Raw genomic sequence first — 27032 nt, forward strand, 5'->3', positions numbered from 1 at the left:
ATGGCGACACTTTAAAGCATTCGCTTCTGACTCCACATACCCCACTCTCGTCCTGTTTCAAAACCACAAGAGGTTCCTGAGAGGGAGCTGTGCTGTGTACATCCACGTGCTGGGCTTGCAGATAGGTGCATTCGGTAAGATGCACTTAATTAGCAGAGACAGCGTGGTCCAAAGGGGAGCTGGCTCAGGCTGGCCCTGCATAAGGATAGTTTGATCTATCTTCAAAGCGAGCTGTGGCAAATTACAGTTCAGTGCTGTATTTACCTCTGCACTAGGTTACCTTAACATGTAGATGCTGTCCCATAGCTGGAGACGTCACGCCCAACTCCCATTATACTGACTCACTCAACAGAGTCCCCACCACATCTTTTCACGGCACAGCTTTGTTTTCACTCAGCTTTTTTGGCTTAAAGGAAAGAATAGGAGCTGGGTAAGTGCTAATTCTCCCTGGACAGGGCAGAGTTTGGACAGATGTTGGAAAATCCATGTTGGCCCGAGGTCCAGAGGAATCAGTCACTCATGAAATCATCCATCAATAAATAACAGTGCAAAGCAGCATGTTTTGGATAGAATGCTTTGCAGCCAGCTCACCAACCCACTCCACAGGCTCCAGTGGCTTTCAAGCCACGATTCACACTACCACGGTGGGAGCGTTCTTATTCCTACCTACACTGTGTCCCCTGAGACTCTGAGGATGGTTGGGTGCCCCACATTCACAGCTTCTGCATTTGTAGCTTCATCAACCCCAGACTGAAAGCTTTTGGAAAGCATTTGCATGGCTATTGAATATGACTTTTTGTCATTCTCTAAATAGGTTAATATGATAAATAAATATACCATTTATATTATATTAGGTATTATAAATAATCTGGGGGTGATTAAAGTATATGGGAAGATGTGTGTAGGCTATGTATATACACTACAATAGTGGGGTTGTGTCTGAACCCAGCCCTAACTATAGATGAGTCCTCCTTCCTCCTCCTTTTTTTCTATCTCTTCTTCTTCTTTCTTCTGCTCCTTTTCTGTCTCCCTATACCTCGTCCCCTTCCTTCCCCCTTTCCCTTTTCTCTCCTCCTGCAGGTAGTAATTTTTAAACCTAGGACTTTACATATGCTAGAAAGGCACTCCATCAGTAGGTATAGCTCCTGTCCACTCCCCAACTACTTTTGAATATAGTCTTGCCAAGCTGACTATATTGGTCTTGAACTCACCCTCTGTCCAAGGCAAGCTTTGAACTTGTAATCTTTGTGCTTCCTCAAGTATCTTTATTAATTAAAGGCCTGTACCACTAGGACTCTGTCTCCCTGGATACTGATGGATGATGTATATTAACTTGTTTTGAATTGGGTCCACTGAGATGTATGAACAACAGCAGCAGCAGCAGCAACAACAACAACAAAAAAGTTCTTTAGATTATTAGAAGATATATTCAGAAATAATGACCACTGATAGGCATGCTGCTTAACACACAGAAACCTTTATTACAAGGTCCCACTGGCAGAGAGGAAACTGGGCCTGAGAGAGGTTTCTGATTGATCACCATTATGCGGAGCAGGCAGCACCACAGAAACACTATATCTATTCTTTGGACTCTGACTCAACTTTGAAGGCAAAATGTTCAACCTTTCATGGCACTATAGGCTATGGTATAGAAGGCCCTCTCACATCATATTTTGTTCATACAACATACCTTTAAAGAATCACAGTAGCAATTATCATCAATCTTTTTCCTTTTTTTCTTTGTTTCTCCTTTTTTCTCTCTCTTTTTTCTTTTTTTCGGAGCTGGGGACCAAACCCAGGGCCTTGTGCTTGCTAGGCAAGCGCTCTACCACTGAGCTAAAGCCCCAACCCCTATCATCAATCTTATTACTATGACCATCCTATTGTTTTCACGTCCAAGATGAGGATACTGATGTTCAAAGGGTAAGGGTTGTATACATCAAAGACCTTATTTCATAACAACGCTAGTGACATAGTGTGAGAGCCTTGTATTGGACACACTGCATATCAGGAACTGCTTTGTTAATTTGATTAACTCACATGAAGATTGTGAAGTATAGGGACTATTATTCTTCTTATCTTGCAGATAAGGATGCTGCAGCCCAGACATGTTCTCTGAACTGCCCAAGATCACATAGCTAGTGAGTAAAGAAGATTTTAGCAGTTGAATTCCAGACCTCTATTGTTTATGGCATACTTTCCACTTTAGGTATCTACAGACAACCATTGATCCCACCTTTAAGGAGCCCCACCCCGACATACAAAACACACCTGGTGTGAGAACAGGGAACAGGTATGATGACCTTTGTACCACAGACTCTGAATTCTCCAAGGCTGTCTTCCCTCTTTTTGATAAGTGTCTCCATGCTCAAACCCACTCACCAAAGGTGGCTCTAACGCTGGGTACTATGGGAGGCCAATGGTAGTCCTTTTATAGTGGTAGATATTCCCTAGGCATTGTCTTTAGAGACTGTTCTGTACACACTGTCTAATGTAATATGTCTATGGATGTGGGGCCCAGGAAGGGGCATGTCAAACATGTAATTCTGTGATTGTCCTCGGAGCTGAATCTTGAGAGCTCCAGTTAGAAGTAAAAGGAGGGAAAGGAAGATGTAAAGGTAACATTTCTCTGTGAGATGCCACATTTGAGACTTTGATAAATGTCAGGTGGTGGTGGGACAGGCTGATTGGATTATTGTTCCCAAATATTTTCTTCTTCCCAGTCATGGGGAAACATCTATCATTATAAGACATACCGAAGTATTACGTTGGAAAGGCACATACTGCAATCTAATTACTTTCGACTCAACCATTTGAAAGGTAGTGGTGAAAGGGCTGTAACTATTCATCCAGAAACACTCACAGGATGTGGCCGAGATTTTCTTTTCTAAGCCTTGGAGATACAGTAGTGTATCAATAGTACATCTTCAGTTTGGGTCCCAAAACAAGAAGGCAAAAGGAGTTCTCCAGAGCCCAGAAGAGCCCAGACAGTCCCAGAAGCACCAGAGTCAGTCTCTTGCCTCTTGTAAAGAGATTAAACAATGAACATTGCTTCAAGTTACAGAAATCTCACTGAGTTTGTTTCTACAAAAGCTTTCATTACCAAGAGGCCACAGTAGTAGGAGGAGACATATGGTTTGCCAGATTGTTTAAAGAAGATCCTATTTTACAGGGGTGTGTGTATGTGTGTATGTGCTGTTTAATTAAATACAAAGGAACCTTAGATTTCATTAAAAACATTCACACACACAAATAAATCACTGTTGGTAACACGTTTATCTATTTCTGTGTGTTTCTTAATTTCTTGAAACACGCTTGGAAGTAAATGGAAAATTTAAAACGAAAGTAAAACAGATTAATTCCTGGTTTACTGCCTCTGCTGCCGGCTTGAGATTTTTGGAGGTTTTGAATCATGGCACTGAAAGGAAACCAAAGACTTGAGAAAATCTGGTCCAGTTTCATCTCTATGCACAAGAAGTGTGAGGTCCAGTTCTTCTCCCTCCTCACAGTGACTGTGTGGCCTTGAGTAACCCATGACCTCCTTTGAGCATCAGTGGGAAAATGGCCAGGTGTCTGAGGGGAACATCTTCAGAGCATCGAGGATGAGTTGTATCCACATCTGAGAAAGCTGGTAAATCCATCAGTAGCTCTCCCCAAGAATATGTCGAAATTATCTCTTCTTTCTAAGTCCTACTTTTCTTTACCAGTTCAGTCAGGATATGGAGAGTCCCTCACAGGAGAAGGAAAAGGATTCAGTACCTACCACATTTTGGGTTTAAACTTCCTTTCTCTCTACAGCCTATCTTCTCTTCATTGTTCCTCCTGTGCTTATATGGGGTCAAATGATTGAGCTGTGGCATCGGAGAATGGGGAGAAAAGCTACATATTTTTTTTTTAAAATCTAGTCTTGACCTTTAAAGCTTTTTCCATACATACATATATGTCTCCCTCCTTCCCTGTCTGTACATTCCTTTCTCTCCTGGCCTGCAGGATTTTGTGGTTAGTCCCAAGAGATCATTCAACAGAATAGAAACTCTAGAATTTCACTTAGAACCTACTGAACTTTACAGGGTTGAGAAGTAACGATGTAGTTAGTAAGCTTTGTAGCTAGAGACTGAGTATTGAAAATGCTTGGTTTTACTTAGCTTGGCTAATCTATGGATAATCTAGAGATGGCTGGCTATTACTGCTTACTTTGGATGGTAATTATAGTATTCAGTCAAGTAGTACATATGATAAGTACACCTTTGATGCCTGGTCTGCTGCTTCAGTACCACTTTGAACACTACTATCAAGGTCATTTCCTTCAGCTTCTATACCACCTACCCTGTCACCCCGCACACATTTACAGGCGCAGCAGTACTTGCTGAATGACTAGTTGCTTTAATCTTTTTTCTCCCTCCTTTGTAGTGCTGGGGATTGAACGTAGAGCATCAGGAATTTGTGGTGAGCAGTCTACCACTAAGTTACAAACTCAGACTGACTCACTTATAGAAAACCATAAAGAACATATTTTCACCCTTTTCTCACAGTCTCAGATCTACAGGGGTGGGGAGGGGACTGATAACATGGACCTTTGAACCAGGGGATTCTTTCTTCTTTTTATCAAGATAAACTTCAAGTGACTGAGGCAGAGCTTTGAGGCCTTACGGATTTCTCCACTACCATTCCATGGGCAGTAGTTGGAACTCAGGGATAGATGGACGAAAATAGACAATGAGATTTGGCTGCAGGACAGCTGGAAAGAATGGTCAAAATACACAAGAAAAATTAGTTATTGGAAATTGAAGAAATGTGTAGGCTTTCTGCAACAAATAAAACTTCGACTATATAATCTTCAAATGAAACAAAATAATGATTTTTTTAAAAAATGTTTATTTTTCAAAGAAAACACATCATGGGGTAGCTATGTATCTAACTATCTACAGCATGTCCCCAGTAAAAAAATATTTTAATGAACTGAATACAAATGTAAAAATTATTTACTTCTATGGCTTCTTAATTAGAACACTGATATAATTTGTGAACATACTGTATAATGAGATGGCATGGTCCCAGGATGCTATACAAAGAATGAATACAGGCCAAAGATGCTTTGCTTAAATCAAATATCTAGAACTCGAGGATCCTCAGTGCCTAGCTATTTTCTTGTTAGGCTTCTTTTCTTCTTCTCCCTACCTTTCCATCCTTCAGTGTTTTTGTACCCTAAAAATTTTAATTTAATAGTTAATAGCTGTTTTTGCTACTGACTCTCTTCTAGTTGACCTGAACACCCCATTCCAATCCACTGCTGTGTTTGATCTGTAAAGTTGGAAAGCTAATATGAAAATTAAAATTTAGAGAGTTAAAGTGATTCAAAAGATGACAAGAAGTTGTGAGGGAAGACCAATGGAATTTTCCAACTGTCTTATAGATGAATGGCTTTCATTACATCTATTTTATTGAAATGCTTTCTGGATCTCATTTGTATTCTGGAGAGTTGAGCTGCTTATCTGAGCTTTAAATAGTGGTATAGGGTAAAAACAAGAAAACAGGTCGCCTGCTCAAGAGAGGTTGGCCAAGGCAAACTGGATTTGTTCTTTTTTTTTTTTTTCTTAAGAGAGGGGGGGAGAGGTAGATATAGATAGATAGGATATATAGGGAGGTTGGGAGGATATGGGAGAGGGAATATGATCAAAATATAGGAAAATTTCCAAGAGTAAATAAAAACATGTCAAACCAACAATTAGAAAAAACAGAGCATGCTTAATGTCTTAAAACTCAAGTGTGTCTCTCAGTTGTAGAAGGAATACTTCTCTATATCTCTGTATTTCTTAAGTCCTCCATGACACTGATGTTTATCAAGCAAATTGGAGCTCTGATTTCTATTGAACTAGTAGCTTTCCCAGGCCAATAAAGTAGAACAGGCCTATGCAAACATCTGCACACTTTCCTATCAGATCAATGACCAGGCAAATCCCATCACGTCATTGTTACTCTTTGCTGAATAAAATGACTGCTTGTTTACATAACATTTAACCAGTGCTAGGCCTTATAGCCACCCCACTCTGAAACTATAAAAGGGATAGTAGTTTGGAATATCAGTACTAAAAGGTTAGTTCACTTTTCCCATTTTCCACAAATACACTGCTTGAGCATATATCCATAAAGATTTCAATCCATAACCTGGAAAGCATGTATTAGTGTAGTCCAATGCTTGTCAGCTTAGTTTTAGAAAGAGAAATCGATTTTAATATTATCAAACCAATGTGATTTGGAAGAAAAGTTGATCGCTTTGATGAAATTCTTAGTTCTATCAATGGTCAATTTATTTGCAACTCAAACTGTAACATCATGAGATGCCTTTTTAGGTGTCCTTAAGTGACAGGGCTCACTCATACACCGGTGTTTGGAAAAAACCTTCTGAATGCCCTTTGTGATCTAAAAGATGACATATATTATAATCCCTACTGATTCTTTGCAACTGTAGGTTCATTTGCCAAGCACATGGAACCCTGGGTGTCCTGCAGATTAATATGGGAAGAGAAGCAGGTCATGGTCACTTTGTATCCTGTACAATTCAAAAGGATTTCTAGTTTCAGCACTGATTTTCTGAGCCCATGGTAGAGCTTAAACATAAACAGAATGAAGGATGAATATTGAAGTGTCACAGCTTACAGTAGGTGGCCTTTGTTCTCACTCTCCACCAATGTGGAGACTACACATAACCCTTTGTCCTTCCAAGCATTAAAAAGAACAAGGATTTTGTGGTTTGACAGGGCTGAGGAGTACTCTGGCCACCACATGTCAGATTCATGGCAAAATTCCTCTTTAAGCGTTTGTCTTGTCCCTCCAACAGTGGCTATATTTCCAACCCCTCCCCCTTATTTTCTCTTACACTTCCCTAAAATCTCTGCCTCCTGCTATGGTTCCAAACAGTTGTATATCCAGCCCCTGTTTTTGTATCTAATTCGCTAAAAAGTTCCACTGACTTTCAGAGCAATGGTAGCTCATACATAAGATTGGGATCTTACTAATCCTATCATGTAGCCTGTTGAAAGAAGTCTTTGCCCACAAAAATGTCTCTCTTTCTATTCAGAACTCAGGCTACTAGAAAATATGATCGTTCCATGGTACTTTTAGAAGCAGCAAAGGTGGGTTCATAGTCACCCAATGGAAAGATCAGATACCTCCTCATTCTTTGTTTCAGCCCCCATTCAGCAGAAACGTCCAGCTTTGAGTGTAGTGGGGCAGGTTAGAAAACAAGTAGATTGACCCACTTTAGTGTTTGTAATATCCATCCATCTATCCATCCATCCATCCATCCATCCATCATCCATCCATCTTTTCATCTTGCTATATATACCTCACTGTAAGAACAGGACTTAAAAAAATCTTGTACAGAAAGAGTTTATATATATATATATATATATATATATATTATATATATATATTATATATGTAAAACAATTTATATCTTAGCTGTTGTATAGGTAGCATTGATAGTGAATTTGACTTATCTTTATGCAATTCCCTACTCTTACAAAAACAAAGCTCTATTCAAGGGAACTCAATAAATGGTTCTGAGGAAGTAAACCATATTGAATGTCTGAGTGTCTGATGAATGTAAGTTGGCAAGGAATTGGGGTTTTAAAAGGCTACTGAAATCACAATATTTGACCAAAGAAACTGGTGTCTTGTACTTGCGTGGTTTAAAAATAGATAGTATGGCAGTGTAGGTTTTAATGGAACTTTTAGTTTTCAAAATATTTCCATATGAAATATTTTATTTTATTCTTTTTTCCAACCCTGGGGGTTTCAGCATGGCATCACCAAATGTACAAATGCATTTGGATTAGTACCTTGTGGTTTGAGTGTAAATTGGTTTAACTTTTCTCATATATGTTAAAAGTCTCAAGAATATTGATACACATTGAATCAGAAAATATACTTCAGAACTTTATCCTGAGTGAACCTAGGTGCACAAGGCATTCCTTGAAGGAGTCCCCCTCCCCAGTGTTATTTATAAAAGCAAATTATTAGAAAACAATTTAAATGTCAGATCCTAAAGGGTTGCTTAACTAGATCATAGCGTAGACAACAGTGGAATATTATTTAAGCTGTGACATAATGTGATTAAAATTTCAATGATTTCCCGAGGTGAAGCGCAGGAATAATTAGACACAGGAAATAGACATGCCTGGTCCTAATTCTCACAAATGTCCTTGCATGGGAACACAGACAATGGATATGAAGCACATTCATGCCAACAGAGCAACAGCAATTCCCTTTGGGAGGGAGGATTACTCTATTGTGGGTAATGATTACTTTTCTAGTGTAACAAAATAAAAAGTGACTGCTATTGCAACCGAGGAGGCTCATTTGAACAGCATCCTTAATGCAACAAAACCAGCTCACTAATGAAAACCTGGCATTTAGTGTGTAAACAGAGGCTACCATGTAGGAATGGGTCCCTGTGTCTCTGGCAATATGTTTAGCAGTGGCTGAGAGCCAACTTCCACATATGTTTTTTGTAGCTGATCATGTGCCCGTCTCTCCAGCTATAGCGAAGGATTTCAACAGCTCTCTTGCCCCCTGGCTGCTCAGTTGTTTTTAAGACTTCCTCCCACTTTCCTAATTGCATTACTGTGTCTGAGTGCATTTAAACTATCCAGGAGAAGCCACCCATTATTTGCCATTCAGCTTCTCACAAGTAGGTGAATGGCAGTTTCACAAAAAATATCTCGTTTCAGGGACCCTGAGAAGGGCTGGGCCATCATATTCAGAGGCGGCTTCAGCAGGGTTCTTGGTCTGAGATTGTGTGTGTAGATTTACTTCTGGTTTGTCAGCTTCTGTCAGGGCTTGTAATACAAAGCTCTAGGAGCTGGAAGTCTAAATAGTAATGGGAGGTTTGCAGACCAGGAATGGGGCAGGAACTCAGAAAGTCTGCACATCTCTCCTACCCATAATGCTGAGAACCAGTCCCAAAATCAACCCTCCTCCCTGTGCTCCTCTTAGGAGCACATCCTGTTTCTACCTCCCTGAGTCACCTTTTATCATGCATGAACAAGTTGTTCTTTCAGACTCACTTCTGCATTCAAACATCTGGGTTACTATATCTGTCAAGATAATTACTTACTTTTCCTTTCTCCCTTTTCCATTTTGTTCATCTCCCTTCAGAAGCAATCGTCTTAGCAGAAAAGGTACCAACCCAGTCAGAGAGGTAACAGACAGACCCAAGGCTAGTTCAGGGAGTAGAACAAAAAATACTTCCATTGTAGATTCATTGGGTGGGAATGGAAAGAAGTGAATAGATAAAGATCCAGCTGTGAGTATTGTGGGGCAGGTTAGAAAACAGGTAGTTTGACCCACTTTAGTGTTTGTAGTGTCCACCCATCCAACCACCCACCCATCCATCCATCCACCCATGCACCCACTAACCCATCCTTCCATCCATCCACTAACCCATCCATCCACTAACCCATCCATCCACTCACCCATCCATCCAACCACCCACCCACCCATCCATCCACCCATGCACCCATCAACCCATCCTTCCATCCATCTACTAACCCATCCATCCACTAAACCCATCCATCCATCCATCCATCCATCCATCCATCCATCCATCCATCTTTTCATCCAGCTATTTATTCTTAGCTGTAAGAACAGGACTTAAATCTTGGACAGAAAGAGTTCCTTTAGTATTTACATATAGTCTCTCAAAGAAAGAGAATTCAGCAAAACACAAAAATGACAGGAGTAAGAACATTGTTTGGTAGGTTCCATGACTATTGTCATGATAATCTGACCTGGTCAAGGAGATGAGGGTGCTTCGCTTTGGAGGGTGCCTCTCAGCTGAGAACAAACTTCCTTGTCTTTGTCACAGCCCTATCCACCAACAGCAGGTTCTTCTCCAGCACCCACTTCCCCCTTTGTTTTTATTCAGAATCTAGTCAGGCATCAGGTGTCCAGCCCCAGGGGATGGGGAAGTAGCAGGCTATGCTAATCAGGGCCATTGTAATCTTTTTCCCCCCATAGACTGCATTAGGAATGGCCATCCCACTGAATTCTAGTGAAGGAGGCACAGCAGAAATCTCTGCTGAAAAAAAAAAGGAGGCAGAGGAGCACCCCCTACCCCTGCCCCCTGGCTCCTGACTCTGGGTTCTTGAAGTTATCATGACCTGCTAAATCAAACCTAAAACTGATTTTCTCAGAACTTCTTAAGAAAGTGCTACATGCCCAGTATTTAATCCACCTTTAGCCAGGCGTGCTGTGGCTTGTAGCTCTGAGTATTCTCCCTGGGGTCATGCCACAAAAAGATGCAGAAGAAGCTTAGAGGCTGGACTTATTCAGACCCGGGAGAAAGTGGAATCTTTAGAGCAGGGCCCATTTGCCTTGGGCAGAGAGCAAGCCTGACATAGCTAGTTTAGTAGTCTGACTGTTCCATGTAATGGCTTAGCTGGAGAGAAAGGTTGTTGCTGACTGAGGAACACTGGGGTTCTGCTGTAACGGAAGGAAAGGTGTACATTGCTAAGTGCGAAGAGCCTTCAGTGAGTGTGCCAACAATAGATGAAATTCTGACTGAATGCGTATTGTTTGACCTGGGTACAGCCATGTCAAGGACCAGTTCCTGGGACCCATGGGAATGGCAAAGACTCCACCTCTAGTTTGAGCCTTAGAGAGATAGCAAAGCTTTCCTCTGTTCCAAATGCAAATGTTGGAAGTGTGGACAAGTAGTCCGATTGACCAGTGTGGGCAAAACCAGCCACACAATTTCGCCTCCTGGAAATTTATGTTCTGAGATTGCTTACCTAATAAGACTTCCTACTGAGATGAGCTACATTCTCCCCCACCCCCACCCCCGCCCCGTGCTATATATAGTAAACATGCTGAGCTTCCTGGCTGCTGTGTAGTTGATGTCATTCTTTCAGAGTGTGCATAGCCTGGCTAATTTAGCTATACAGCTATATATATGTCCTTTATTCATTTTATTCATTTGCTCTTTTCTCTTAGTCAAGCTTCCAAGCTAAGCAATCCTGGATGTGGAAGCTAGGAACACTGACCTGTTAGGAAACATTTAAAGTGATCTCATATATATATTTGTTGCCATCTTCAATATTACTTTATCTAAATGGCTTTAGATTTTATTTCCTATTCAATATTGTAGTCAATGGTAGATTTTGTGTTAGGGTTTATCAGACATCAAAGCCATAGTTACTCTGCATATCTTTGCATGCTAGAGGAAAATAAAGAATCCAGTCTGCCATGTCACCAAGTATGCAAATGGCTATTATACACCATGAGTGATAAGTTCATTCAAATGTGAGAATATGTCATATTTGGCTGTAGGCAATTGAAAGTCATGTGAATGGAAGCACTCTAATTCAGTTTCTAGAAAAATAAAATCTGCCATGATTAAGAGCATCTATCACAAGGCAGACAGTATTTTGGGAAGTAGTAGGTCCTTCCTGTCTTTTTGCCTGGATACAGACAATAGACCTGGTGTGCATACTGACACAAACACTGGTTTTCTTCTGCAATTAATGAGTATGAGTTTTTGCTTGCAAGAAGGGATTTTCTCAGAAGGGCAGCACCAAAATTGGTGGCAATTGCTTCTGTCCCCTAAGGCAGTTTGAGTGGATAAGATGCAGTCAGGAAGCTTGTTGGGGACTTTGTGTGGGGATGGAGTGAGATAGATGCTGAATTTGCAGCATCATCTATGAGGAGGTCATAGACTTGGAGATGACAGTTTTAGTGACCTGAGCAGGTGCTAAGTGACTTGTATCACCAGAGAAAGGGGTTGTGAACTGCAGACAGGTTAGGCGGGTGTTTTCTATTGTTGGTCTTGAAGTTCACCAGCTAACTATGACTTGTCTCTTTCTCTTTCTGAGACTTCACTCTTTTATATGTAAAGTGCAGAGGGCCCCATCTGCTCTTCATCCCTTGGTGAGTGACTCTGTGAGAGATTATGAGACTTTGTTGACAATGTGCCTTGACAGGGGCAATAATTGCCCTGGAAACACCCTTTTTCTTGGACTCTTCATAGGGACATAAGTCCCCAGTGAGATGGTACCTTTTCCTTGTATTGCTTTCTTTGGTTTGAATAATCCTAGCTCGAAATGGACCTTTGCACATGGCCCCAGGATCTGATGCCACCAGAGTGTTGTTTTCTCTTTGGCTCGGAGTTCAAAATGTTCAAGTACTGCTTAGGGTTCTCTTGCCTCTGGATTCAGAAGACAAGTCTGCTGTTTCACAATGAGTTCACAGACTCCAAAGACTAGACAGGGGAGAAAATAGGTCTTAAAGCCAGTCTCAAAGATCGTCACTTCTTTGTTTCCTAGTGTTTTGTGGTAGAGTAGCTGTACATTTGTTCATGGTTGAGTACCAGTGACATAATTGTTGACATATATGAAGAACTTTGACTGATCCTTTCACTTTCCTTTTAGAATTCTGTTCTGTCATTTCTCTCCCTCACTGGGAGCCTGTTTATTCGAGCTTTTCACTTTCCCAAGAGCTCCTCATTGGAATGACCAACTTGTTCCTGTAGAAACTTCTGTCATGATGGAAGTGTTCTAGATGTTCCCCACCCAATAATGTGACCACTAAGCACATTCAGCTATGGAACATTTGTTGTGGATTCAATATAAGTGAGGAATTGAATTTTAATATTTAACTTTAATGAACTTATGTTTAAATTGGTATTTGGGGCTAGTGGCATGGTAAATAAAGGTCAATATTTTCAATTTCTCTACTATAACCAAAACTAGTCTTCCTTGAGTTCCAAATCCATAACCTTCCCAGGAAATCTATCTCATAAGCAAATAGGCATAAATTAAGGTCTTAACCCTCATAGGCAACCTTCCAGGTCTTTCTATTCTGTCTTTTGTTGGGTATCAAACCCCAAGAAATCTACCGGTGAACTACATGTCTGCATGCCAAGATTTGTATATAGAATTTAAAAGACACAATGTTTTCATCAAAGTAGAAGCCCAAGTGGCAAGAATTGGGGGATGGTGGCAGATAAGTGTGATATATACAAAGGTAATGGGTAAAGACCTTTAGATGCACATTTAAAGCTGCCCAGTAGATGGCAAATCCTCCCCAGTGCTGGTGGATGATAATAAGTGCCTTTATAACTCACAACGCTGGCAAGATTCAATGTCACAAGTATATGGACAGGAGCTTCAAAAGAATTGGAATGGGCAGAGCCTGGAGGGTGCCAGAGTTCTTGTAAAAGGATGTAAGGTGCCAGGTAGAGTGGTGCTTGCTTTGCCATGCTTTGAAGTGATTACAACCAGTGGAACATAATTGAAAAGCTGGAGACCAGAAAGCAGCTTACAGAGCTCACAATGCATTGTGGTAATTTTGTCAGGGTGTTAGACAGGAGTTGAAGTTCTGATCTTAATTTGAATCCCAACTTTTCAGGGAACTGTCCTTTCTCTTGCATTCTTTTATGAACATTGGTTTCTGGATGTTCTCTTCATATTGAAACTGGGCTGTGTTGCTGTGTGCCTTGGCTTGTCTTAAAACTGCCTTCAAGTTTCTGCCTGTGTTGTCACAGATACCTACTGGCATCAGAATAATCTTTGCATGCCACATCCAGGTTGAGTAAAGGGTGGAGGACATGCGGCTGAGGTGGATGCTTTGGAAGAAGGTCAACCAGAGGGACAAAGGCCCCGAGGGCACTTAGAGATGAGCAAACAGAATGCATACCAATGCTTGGGTACTGGAATGTGGTACTGAGGCCTTAATCTCCTGTCCCAACCACAGGAACATTTGCTACCAGCACTTCACCTGCTGTGTACTGTTTAGAGCGGAAAAGATGAATTTTAGTTAAGGATCTATGTCTTTATGCTTAAAAGATTTGAAAAGTCAGTCCAAGGCAATTTTTTTTACAAAAATATGTGGTTAATAAGGAATCCAGCATAACACTTTTGACTCTCAATCTGTCTATCCTTCAAGTACTATGTGAACTCAAGGGGCAGAAGCCCAAAAATACAGAAGAAATGCAGAGAGCTCTGGCTGGATCGATCTACCAGTACTTATGTGAATGGACTGTACAGAGAATGACATTAATGTCACAGAGATTTCTTGTACCCAAAGTGTCTGGATGCTTATGGCATCCTTTTTGTAGCCATTTCCTACTGTCTACTCTGTACACTATGAATTTCAGTCCACTTAAATGAAAAGACAGAAGGTCCTGCCAGGGCTTAGGTAACTTAGAGAAGTGATTTTTGATAGAAGGGATTTTGTTCTACTTAGGAGACATCAGGCAGTGTCTGAACACATCACCGTTACTACCCAGGGTGGGTGGTTTTGTCCTTCCTAGGCCCCTAAGCAATGTCTAGACAACGTTGGTTGCTGATGCTGGGCTTGGGGTGGTGTTCTTTTCTGTTGTTGCTGAGGATATTACTAGAGAGCAGTCTTTGTGACAAAAAAGTCTTTGGCTCAGAGGTCTTGACAATCTTTGAGCATCCTTGGTCCATGGGACAGGCCAGACTTCATTGGCCCTTAAAGGGGAATCACCATTTCACTGTTGGAAGACTTGTAAACATCACAAGGTGACTCAAAGAAATCCTAGAAATATTTCACTTAGATTTTTCTTCCACTAATAATTTAGTCAATTTCCCATCTTAATGAGTTTTTTACTTTCTCTGGCAGAGCAGTAAAATAAGATCTTAAATAACAAAAGCAATTTGCTATCTTAAGTAGCCTGCATCTTTGATGGTGACATATGCAGAGGCAATCAATCTGTGAGGGTGATTTCTCCATGGCCTATTTGCTGGCAGATTCTAGCTCCCTGGGCTTACATGGTGTTAGTAGATGGAGAAAATTGAGAGCCCACCATTTATGAGTGTTGTCATTTGGGTGGCATAGATCTGGTCCAAGTAGTGACAGTATTCAAGAGACCAAGAAAAGTCTCAGAGAATAGTGACAAAATATGTATTGAACTGGTTGGAAAATAAAAGCAGATGCAATATTTCTCTTTCTGATCATAAAAGTAACACAGACATTGTCAAAAAAATTCCCAAGTACAGAAAAGTATAGAGAGTAAATAAAAATCTCCTAATTGCACTGCTAGGGGATATCGACCATGAAAAGCTTTTGAGAAAGAGAAGAAAAGGAGATCAGCACCAGGTTTTCTGAAACAATCAGCTAAGAAGATTGAAGATCTTTTTTTCCTCCTTTTTTGAGGATAGTGGACCGCTCAGTGTGAACATTGATGGTTTGAGATGATGTTCTTTGAGAATCAAGATAGCCGAGTCCCTACCCTTGTCTGGATGAGATGGACAATGGAAGGCAATCATGTGGGCACTTGATCAAGCCCTCCTTACCTTCAGGGCTCATGTGCAAAACATCTGCAGTGCTCACCTTCACAGAGAAGTGTCCTTTAGCTGAAAGAGAAGATGACTCACTTTAGCTCAAACAGGAGAGAGAAGGAGATATCATTCCTAGCTTCCTGTGCTGCAGAGTATACCTGAACACCCCTATTTAGAAAAGCTGAACTTACTTGATTTACCATCTTCATGATGAAGTCATATCAATCTTAGAAAAAAGCTACAAACATAAATCCCATGTATTGCAAAATATTCTAATTATTAATATGTTATTCATCATCCTATGTCCTTTATGAATCAAAAATTACCTTTTCCCCAAGTCATCAGAGAGTAAGTTATAGTCATGATACCTCTTTTGTCCCTAATTATTTGTGTTTTTCTTCCTAAGAACAGAGCATTCTTTTTTTTAATAAACAGTGTGAATAAGTCAGAAAATTACCATTGATTCTGTGTCTAATCTGTAGCTCATAGACCACTTTCACCAGCTGTCCCATTGGCTGGGGTTTAAGAGACACAGAATAGATGAGAGCTGGAGATGCAGATCTCAAGTAGGAATGAACTCTTTCAACATCTGAATACAAACCAGGTCTGTATATGGCAGAAACTACCTTATAAACTTGGCTTTTGGGGCTGGGAAGACTGTTTAGTAGGTAAAACACTGGCCATGTGACTGTGAGACTGGATTTCAGATCCCCAGATCCCGTGTAAATCCTGGGGAAGCATGGTGGACTACCTACAATCCCAGATCCCAGCAAACATGGGACATGAAGACAGGACCCATGCAGCAAGCTGGCCAACTGGGTCAGCCAAATCTACCTAGATTAGATAGACTTACTTAAACTCTGAGTTCAAGTGAATGACATCATCTTAATATATAAGGTGCAGATATAGGGAGGAAGACACTAGACATTGACCTTTGGCCTCCACAAGCACGTACATGTGCATATATTCGTGTCATATACACAGACATATGTATGCATGTACACATGGGTCACATACACATGCAAAAAAGAAGCAAAACATCCGTCCTCTAAAATGTCTTTTATTTATAGACATAAATTCACAATTATTGTCCAATTTAGTTTCACAATTCCATCTGAGAGCCAACTGGCTAGTGGAACCAGCCAAAAAGGCTTTCAAATAATTTCTTAGCATTCAAATTCCAGAGTCCTAGGAACTATCCTTTGAGGAAGCTAGTGCTGGATGTTCTTGCTAGTGTAGCTAAGGAGGAGGAAGTGACCAGCAGGAGACCCATGGTGGCCACCAGTGTCCGGGAAATAAATCAGGAAAGGGAATAACATTTGAAATGTAAATAAAAAATAAAAAACAAAACAAAACAAAACAAAACAAAAAACAGAAAAAAAACCCCAAAATAGGTGGAACTTCATGAGGTTAAAAGTTTCTGCACATTAGACAACATCATTTGAGTAAAGCAGCAGCTACAGAATGGGAAAAATTTTTGCTAATTCTCCATCTCACAGAGGATAAGTATCTAGCGTATACAAAGAACTAAAAAAAAAAAGACTCAACATTAATAAAGCAAATGACCCAATTAAAACATGGGAAGCAGAAATAGATGAGTTTTGAAAGATAATACACAAATGAGTCAGAGGTGGTGGGTGACTTCAAGGAAACGGCATTTCTCAGACGTAACAAGATTGATGCTCATGGGTATTCACAGAGATCGTGCTAGCATGCACAAGACCTCTCAAAATGACAAGTTCAAATAGGACAAAATCAATGTATGGAGAAAGAGAAATGGGCACAATGTCCCACCCCCAGGGAAACAACATTGCAACTGAGAGTTATTGAGGGAAAGGAAAAATCACTTCTTTTCAATGAATGCAATGGCACTAGGCATAGAAAACACACTCCAAGGCAGTTTCCATGCTCAGGAAGAGTTGGACCACACAAAATGGATTCCTGTTTTTAAAGGAAGAGAAAGAAAATGAAGTAGCTTGGGTAGGAATGAGGGTTATTGGGAGAAATTTGGGAAGGGGAAAATATGACCAAAATACAGTGAGTAAATTACTTTTTTTTTAAAACCAACTATTCAAGAAACAATGAAACCTACCCTCTCTCCACTTGAGTATTAAATGTTGAAGACCATTTGGCCACAATATTAGGAGTATGGCATAAAGAACAGAGAGTGAGAAGTATGGTCTTATTAGTGCCTTTATTATGTCCCACTTGGAGTCCCATGTTCAATCTTTTGCTTTTCAATAGAAGAGGAGCTGTGGTATCTGCATAGTGTGTCAGGAAGCAAGCAAGTCAAAAATTTTATTTGGTCAAGAGCATAGATCTCAGAGTTTTGGTCTTTATGTAACTAACAGATGAGTCTGTCCATGGAAAGTTCCCATAAGTCAGAGGTTAAAAAGACAGAGCTGCTGGTGCCATTGTAACTGATGAATTACCAAAGCCGTGCCTTATCTTTTGATATTAGCTCAAGCTTAGGCTTCAGTCAATAAATTTTCAGATATCCTCAGAAAATCAGAGAGGCTTCAAGCATTCTGGCAACAGGTCTAGTCACTCATGGCAACCTGTACAACAAGCCCTTGAAGGAAGAACACACGCATGCAGCCAAGAAATCATTTGTGGCACAATCTTGGTGAGGAGTTGAGTCTGAGAATCAGAGTGAGGCAGAGCCGAGAGATTCAGCAGGGCAGCCAGTCTCTTATAGAATTACCAGAGAAATAGAAGAAAACTAGTGCTTGGTGAAATTATTTCCCCCACTTCTGTTCCTGAGGTACAGAAACATGACGAACATCAGACCTATCTTCTAGTTTCGAGCTTCACTAATAATTGCCAACTATCATTTAGAGTTTTTGATCCATATATGGCAGAGGCATACCCAAAAACTTGGGTTAATGGAGTGGCTCTTGTTGGAACCAAAGGGAAATTACAAAACTTTCACTGGACTGATTGAGAGAGAGGGAGAAAGAACAGAGTCAAATGAGGTAAAGTCAGTTCAGATGTTGGGTCCAACAGGGAACTGGCAAGTGCTGACTGGGCATGGTAGACTTGGCCCAAAGGTCAGGGGCTAACTAAACAGTGTAGCAGAGGAAGTGAAAAAGAAAAAGCCAGGATTTTTTTTGTGTGTGTGTGTGTGTGTGTGTGTGTGTGTGTGTGTGTGTGTCTGTATGTCACTGGTGCCAGCACCATGGGGTTGGTACAGTATGGGTGGCTCACTTAAAGGGACAGAGTAGGAACTGATCACAACTCCATATCTCTTTCCATTAGTGGATTAGGAGAAAGATTTTGAGATTAGAGAGCTTGCAGGCATCAGCATAATCCTATTTTTAAAAAAACGACTAGAAAACAGAAGAAAATAATTAGTTAACATTCATTAACTGCCAGACACTATTTCTAATCACTTGCGTGGTTTTGTCTAATCTTTATAAGTACGTTTTGAGAACCAAGCTTCTTAATAGAGAGTTAATTTAAAAAATGATGAAAACATACGTAGCATATTGAAAAGAACCTGTAAAAACTCACCATGAAAAATGAGCTATAGTTGTTCATTTGTTCATGTACACATTCATTCAACCAATAGTTATTGATTATCTGAAAAACATTTGTGTAATATCTGAGGATTCTTATATAAGGTAACTGTCTTCTCTCTTTATTGTCCTCAACTGAAGGATACAGTTCTGTACAATGTGTAGCCTTTTAGAATGGAACATTAAGGCATTGGGTAGCTTTATATTAAATTTTAGTTATGATGAGTAGTTGCTCGCAGTCTTCAGTTACACATTTCTACTCCTGTGTACCATGTTTACATGTTGTAGAGGTGCAAACCTGTCTGGGCTTCAACCAAACTTCTCTGTTGTTTTTAACTGACTTCTTTGCTTTTTTTAGTTTTAAGAGCAGCAGCTATAAATAGGACATCTACATCATATGCCTCTCCCAGCTCCAGGAACCAGGAAAGAAGGATTGTAAGGGCCAGAGGTCAAGGAGGACCAGAGGAAAACAGTGCATTCTGGAGGAGACATAACCACCACACTCTTGAGCTTACAGCAACTGTGCTTATCTGCAAGAGATGTGCTCAAGACCCAGCTGGTCAACATTCCAGCGTAGAGCGGAGTTCCTGAATTCCCACCTCAGCCTGAAGAGCTATTGATAGTTGCTAGCTGCTGGGTCAGGGACAGTCAGCTTTTATTAAAGGTGTGGCCTTTGCTGGGTGAAGGGTGCTTCAGTGTATGGCCTCACCCCTTGATTACATAGGTGGCAGAAATTGCATTAGTTGGGTTATAAAAGTAAAAGGTGACTTTGTGGTTGGAAGTGGACAGAGAGTGGATGAGTAGAACTGGAAGGGATTAGGGCAGTGGGTTTCAACCTTCCTAATGCTGGGAACCTTTAAAAACAGTCACTCCTGTTGTGGTGACCTCCAATCATAAAATTATTTTTGTTATTATTTCATAACTGTAAGTTTGCTTCTGTTATGGATTATACAGTAAATATCCATCTTTTCCAGTGGACTTAGGTGACCCCTATGAAAGAGTCATTTGACCCTCAAAGGGGTCATGATCCTCAGGTTGAGAACCACTGGATTAAGGGGAGGAAGAAGGAATGACATAATGATGCATGTTTGATATTCTTAAAGAACTAATAAAGTATTATGTCATTTAGAATATAGTTATATATTTTACTGATGTAGAAAAATGGAATAGTAGATTCTCTTCTGAGGTCTAGCCTCGTGTAATGTATTAGGTTTCCAGTATCAGATACGAGTTTCCTCCTAGTAAGTGGACTTTAAGTCTCATTAGATGGCTATTCAAAACTCTCAAAATAGTAGTTCCCCTATTACCCCACTGGAGATATCTGACAGGTTGTTCATTGTTGTGGTTTATAGGCTTTAAAGCTGAGTAAAAATATTAATTTCTTTTAGCAACTTGCATATTACTTCTAGTACTGTAAGAGTTTGTCCTTAGAAATGGGGCATTCAGGGTTCAGCTTGATGACTTCAAATTCTTGTCTGAAGTATGTGTGGACTTAAGCAGTAGTGTCTTACCTTCTAGTTCTAGGAAGCAATCAAGGCAACCAAGGGTCATGACAATGCTTCATGTCGTTTTATACTCACAGACAAGTATATCTAGCTCTCAACCCTCATCAAAGAAGTCATCAAAGAGGCTCTTACATGGATTCACAGCTGGTCAAAATGCAGTGACTAGTGACTCCGAGGTGTTTAGCCCCAACTGGCATATCTACGATACAACCTTTATACCTGAGGTTTGATTATTGCAGAAGATGAGATGGAATGATTGTATGACCTAGAAGAGCAGGATGTCTGCTGCTAGATAGATAGTATCTTCTAGACATGCCAGGGATGCTGCTCCCATGAAATAGCAACAAGGCCTGGGCAATAGCAAGATCAGTCTACATGCCAATGCAGGTAGGAGAAATTTCACAAGGATCCATTTCTAGATGAAGAACTATAGACAGTCAATGGCTGTGTAAGGAAAATCAGACTTCTCTAGAGAATTACTCTGTGATAGGTTATTCAATCCCAACTAGCAAGACCTAAACATAAGTATGTAAAAGAAGCACTAACTTAGTGAGTGAACTTAGGAGGTTGTATACAAACACATATATGTGTAACTATAATTATAGAAGAAGAGGTCACGGATCTTAGAGGGAGGAGGGGTGGGTGGGAGAACTGAAGGAAGGAAAGGGGATGGAGGAAGGGATGTAAATATAGGACTAATGTATGAGTTCTTCCAAACAACATTTAAAGTTAAAATGTTATATTAAAGAATTATAGGAGCTGGATGCAATTTGTCAGAGGAAAAGAAAAAAAATAGAGAAAGCATAGAAGACTAGGGGGAATCAAAAGTAGGAAGACAGTATGTTCTTTTCAAGAACTTTATGTGTTGTCCTGAGCTCATTCCAAATGGCTGTCAGTATCAGAAGAATATATTCAAAGGCATGAGAGGACTCCCTGCCTTATATTTTATAGTTCCAGAGACTGGGAAGTCCAAGGTCCAATACTCTTTCCCCCAGCTGGTGAGAGCCTTATCGCTGTATTATCCAGCGGCGGGAGGAGGAAGTTCAAGTCAGTGCATATCAGAGAAAAACGAGAAAGAGGAGAGGGCTCGCACCAGAGAGTGAACAGGAAAGCAGGCAGAACTTGCTTTTCTAAGAAAGCTTCCATGAGTGATGACCTAATTGCTTCTTGTTGGGCTCTACCCTCTGCCTTCCAACACAGACACACTGAGAATTAATTAGCCAAAATTTGAGCTTTCAAGGACACATCCAAATTACTGTCCCCTCAGACCAGTGGAAATTACATGGAGGCAGATTTGGGTTGGGTAAGCTTTAATGAAACATCTTGCTGTACATTCTACTTGTCTGTTACTGGCTTGAACTAGAATAACTTTTTAACTGAGCAGAATAGCTTTTTAAGCATTATGGCAGTCCAGGAAGATAAGGACCACTTTGTTGGAAGTTATGTTCCTCCTCGTGACTGTGGATGTCACGCAGAGCTGCGTAGACCCTTCCAGAGGGCTTAGACTGGGTAAACAAGTCTCACAAGGTGACAGTCAGCTTTTGGAACACTCTGCTTCTAGGATACTGGAGAAACTTACAATTTAATCTGCACTTATAACTTTTGCTTCAAAATTTGGGTATTTTTGCAATAATCTGCTGGGGACAATTCATGGCTCCTTCCAGTTACTTACATCCAACCTAAATTCTTGAATTCATATCTTTCCAAGAAATTCTTTGTGTGAATTCTTGACAAAGTGCCCATTTTCCATCTGCTTTTGGCACTTTTCGTGTCCCCTACTCTTTTTTTTCACATTTAAATAAATTGTAAAGCATTTTGTAATTATACTATGATTACATTTCCCCCTTCCTTTCCCTTCCTCCAATCACTACCATGTAACCCCATTGCCTTTTCAAGCCCACAAATTCTTTATATTTAATTGTTGCTGGGTGCCCTACTCTTGAGAAACATTTTTACATTTATTCATTCATTCATTCATTCATTCATTCATTCATTCATTCCCTTTACATCATGATCACAGCCTTCCCTCCCTGTTCCCCACCACCACTACTAACACACACAGCTCCTCCTCTCCTCCCCTATCCCCTTCTCCTCTGAGAACAGCGAGGCCCACCCTGACACATCAAGTCATTTCAGGACAAAGCACATCCTCTCCCAGTGAGGCCATACGAGGCAGTCAGCTAGGGTAAAAGGATATAGGAGCAGGCCACAGAGTCAAAGACAGCCCCCATTCTAGTTGTTGGCGAACTCACATGAAGTCCAAGCTGCACACCTGCTACAGATGTTCAGAGGACCTAGGTCTAACCCAAACTTGCTCTTTGGTTGGTGATTAATTCTCTAGGAGCTGCCGAGGGTCCAGGTTGGTTGACTCTGTTGGTCTTTCCTGTGGAGTTCCCCTTTGGGGGCCCTCAGTCCTTCCCCCAACTCTTCCACAAGGCTCCCCAGGCTCCACTAATGTTTGGCTCTGGGTCTCTGCATCTGTTTCAGTCAGCTAGAGTGGAGCCTCGCAGAGCACAGTTATGCTAGCCTCCTGTCTGCATGCATAACAGGTATTAGTAGAGTCAGAGATTGGTTCTTGCCCACGGGATGGGTCTCAAGCTGGTCACTCTTTGGTGAGAATTCCCTCAGTCTCTGCTCCATCTTTGTACCTGCTCTTCTTGTAGGCAGGATAAATTTTGGGCCAAAGGTTTTGTGGGTGGGTTGATAACATTATCCCTCCACTGGGAGTCCTGCCTGGCTAGAGGAGGTAACAACTCCAGGCTCCATACGCTCCACTGCTAGGAGTCTCAGCTAAGATTAAGAGGGGAATTTCTTTGGAAATCAGAGTTGAAAAGAAAGGTAGACCATCACACCGTTACTCAAGAAAGTCTTACCAGCCTGTGCTTTATCAGAGGTACCCTGGCCTTTTCGAGCATTAGTTTTCCACGTTAGCTTTACCAGGAGCATCTAGACAGGTTAGTATTCTCAAAGGGTAGTGACTTTAATGGGAGAGTGTATGTAGAAGTGCTCTGTAACAGGGAAATACTGAAAGGGTTATATGTTTTCTTAGAGTCATAACCTATTTACAGTCACAGGACTGGTTATTAGAGTCCTATTAGAAGTGCATTACTTTAAATCCTTTTGAGAATGATATGAAGTAAATAAAATGTACTACTGATGATATTTAAAAAGAACCAAAGTCCAGGGGGCCTTGATCGACCAACAAAGTGTTACAATTCAGAGCTGGATTTTGTAAGCCAGAAGGTAGCTATACAAACAACTTAAAATCAGAGTGTGTGTGATGGTGGGGCGGGGAGGAGAGAGGGGAAGGTTGTTCCATCCCAGTGAATAACTTCAGCACAAATGTGGTTCTTTGGAAGTTGGCCAGTGGTCATCTTAACTTGGGTGGCCATAGGTTGGGCATGGTAATAAGGTGACCACCAGCAGTGGACCTGAACAGAATGGCTTTCTGTTTATTTTAGTTGAGAGACCAGTATAAGTCCATTTCTCAGATCAAGTGGAAAGCATTCACAAACCAGGGCCATGCTACTAATATGAAGAGAGCAGAAAACCCAGCAAGAACAAAACAGCCTCTAAGTGATACATATGCATATTCTAGAAAGCTATAGGAATTTTTCTTTTAAATAGATGAGGGTAAGACTACAGCTCAATGGTCCAGTGCAAGCTTAGTGTGTGTGAAGGACTAGATCCCATTTCCAGATGCAGGAAATCCTAACCTCAAAGAAAATTATTTCCTTATTGATTGCAGTCTTAAAACCATTCTTAAATGTCACCTGTGGCCTGTTCTTTAAATCCCCAGGAGAACATTTATAAAAAGTTACATTTTTAAAAGTTGGAAGTCGCCAAATGCCATACACAAGGAAAGAACATACTTTTCTAGTTAATACAGAGAATTGTTAGTATCCTGGTGATATGAACGGAGAACATCCCATCTTTACCTGGAAATATAAGAGAATAAATTCTTCCTAGTCTTAGTATCCAAGGGTTAGGATTATGTAGGATTAGTAGCCAAAATGTTTTCATCCTTTATGCTGTGTAATAAGGGAGCCTGTTTAGGGAGGAGTGCTAGTAGGGAGATCTGTTTCTATTTCCGTAGGACTTCTGTCTCATTAGGGACCATCAAAATGCTATTTCTCTCTGGCCCTTGAACCGATTTCTCTCTCTTGGGGCAACACAGCTAATGACCACCTTGGAGCAGTAAATTAGTAGCTTGTGTCAACAGTGGCTTCCTTTTCTCAGTCTAGTTGTTGATTTCACTATCTGATGCTGCCTTTTTAAGAGGTGGTTGAACTTATCATATGACAGACTGTACTCCAGTTTGCTCCTTTGTTTTCCAGGTGAATTTAAAAGTGCCGCTGATGGCGGAGGGGTGATATTAGTGGCTACCTTACATCACCAAGTCAAGAACTCCAGCAGCAGGGTCCCAACACTAATTCCTCAACTGATGGCAATGAGTCAGTGAAGTCAGTGTGCTGGGATTTTCTTTTTTTTTTACTTTGAGATGTCTCCAGGTTCTCCTTTCTGATTTCCCCTTATGCGTTTTAGTGAAATCATATCTTAAAGTGGTGCAACTCATTCAATCACTTTTATGAAAAAAATCCTAAGGTTTCTTTGTGTTTGAGCATGGCATTGTAGTTGTATGCCAGGTTCAAATGCTGGTAAGCCTGATGCATTGTATGCAATCAGCATGGGCCAACAGACGGGCACAAGGTTTAGTTCTATCTTAAAGTTGTATAAATATAACCTGTACATCTTTATGGCGAGGCAGTAGTCTCTGAATCTTTAAATTAGGAACATTATATAACCAACTTTTTGGGTTGTTGTGAGTTTTAGTACATAATACACAAGAAACTAAAGTCATAATACTAATCATAATCATTGATAGCACACTCCTAGGAAATAAGAACAAAGTCATCTTCATTTGATGATGAGAACAGAAGACAGTTAAGTATTATTTAATACTCCAAAGACAGGAAACATCCACACTAGGCTCACCAACCTTTGAGATGTCCATATACAAATGATAGACATGAAGGGTTTTGCGTCGTGAAGGAAGAACATCTTGAAGAGGGATTCTGGAAGAATCCTAAGACCTTTAAAAGCCTCTTTGCTCCATATATCTCTTTCTGTGTTTCCTCATTTGTACTCAGCCTGTGAGAAGCTGAAGCTAAAATTACAGATAGCATTATGTAGCTACTAGATCCTGGTAGACAATGCTGGAGACTGGCAGAATATTCATTTACAGACACTTCTGCTGAGCATACAAAGTCAGGAATTGGATCCCACATATATTCCAGTCAAACAAAACAAATTCATGTGTATATTTTAGACATATTTTATTACAAGGGAAGCAAAGGGTCATTTAAGTACCCTCGATTAAGATAGTTATCAGATAACTATGAGAATCTTATTCATGCTACTATTGTTAAGGGATATTGTAAACACTCACTCTCATAAACATTAATAGAATTTATTTTTGCTATTGATAGCATAGCAAAGAACAAAGGAAGCAAGCATATAGACCAGTGAAATTAAGGATCAGAAATCAACCCACATAGCTACAGTCATCTAATCTTTAACAAAGTTGTCAATAAAGAGAGTCTTTCGAATAAATCATGCTGGCAAAACCGGATATTTACAATGTGAAGAATGAAATTAAATCTGTATCTGCCATCATGCACAAATATCAATTCAAAATGGATTAGGTCTTTAATATGCAACTTGAATGCTCAACTTACTGTAGAAAAATATAGGGGAAATATTTTAAGATCTAGGCAGAAGTAGGGACTGATGAAAAAATTGTAATAGCAAAGGAAAGTAGCTTGGTGACTGCCACAGACTGGGTATTGTATGCTAATTAGAGTGGGGAGAGTAGGGAAGTAAGCTGTGGCTGCTAATATACACACTTTAACTTGGCAATATATGCTAAAATTAGAGTGTATTGACAGTTGTGTAGATCTGTGTATACATAAAACCCATCGAAGTACACATGAGCTTTAAGACATGTACATTTAAACAGTGAAGGTGTTTTTTTTTAAAGGCTGCATTGGGGAAAGACAGTAGGGACCAGGAAAAGAGACTGGGGTTGATAGGAGAGAGAAGTGTGGGTGAGTCTGACCAAGGCATTTGATGGACACAATGAAAATGTCACAACCAAACCCATGGATTTATAACAATAAAAAGTAATATGTGAACTAGCCTGTTAGTCTACTGCTGACTTGAAGATATGGTAACACCCCTTGTCCATGTTTAGCAGACCTATTTTGAATAGATGACAATAAATAAGAAGCTATTTTACATATAGTCACTCTGGCCTGGAGATTTCATTATTAATCTGGTCTTTACCTCTTTACTTTCTAACCTGTCCATCAAACATATGACAGATGAGAAGTTGGCATCCAAGTGATAAATGATTCTCCTCTTATCAGGTCCACGCCTCAAGACAAACCAAGTCTGCCTCATTTTTGGTTATTACCAGTATCATCTTGTTTTCTTTCCTTTACTAAGTGAGGAGCCAAGGAGACAAATCAAAGCTGAGTTGACTGAGAACATAACTTTGTAACTCTGTGATTCCTGATGACGAATGGTGCCAGGGTTACTGGTTATTGAATAAAAGAAGCAGAAACTTGCAAGGACGATAGGAGGTGGGGTCATGAGCACTCCTTTCTGGATGTTGGTGTTGAGATTTTAGGCAGCAGAAGAATACT

General features: G+C 40.4%; 1 protein-coding gene across 5 annotated transcripts in view; it reads right to left on the reverse strand.

Moving 5' to 3' along the window:
- Prlr (prolactin receptor) overlaps positions 1–27032 on the reverse strand; it is a 169088-nt gene that overhangs the window by 36643 nt on the left and 105413 nt on the right. For 3 of the 5 annotated variants that reach the window (XM_032898787.1, XM_032898790.1, XM_032898785.1), the window contains exon 2: positions 15318–15377. The gene's annotated coding sequence lies outside the window, so the exon portion shown is untranslated. Of the gene's footprint in view, positions 1–15317; positions 15378–27032 lie in introns of those variants that run through there. The other 2 variants (XM_032898788.1, XM_032898789.1) reach the window with 1 other exon arrangement.

This window comes from Rattus rattus, chromosome 3 (genome assembly GCF_011064425.1).
Source record: "Rattus rattus isolate New Zealand chromosome 3, Rrattus_CSIRO_v1, whole genome shotgun sequence".
NCBI lineage: Eukaryota > Metazoa > Chordata > Mammalia > Rodentia > Muridae > Rattus > Rattus rattus.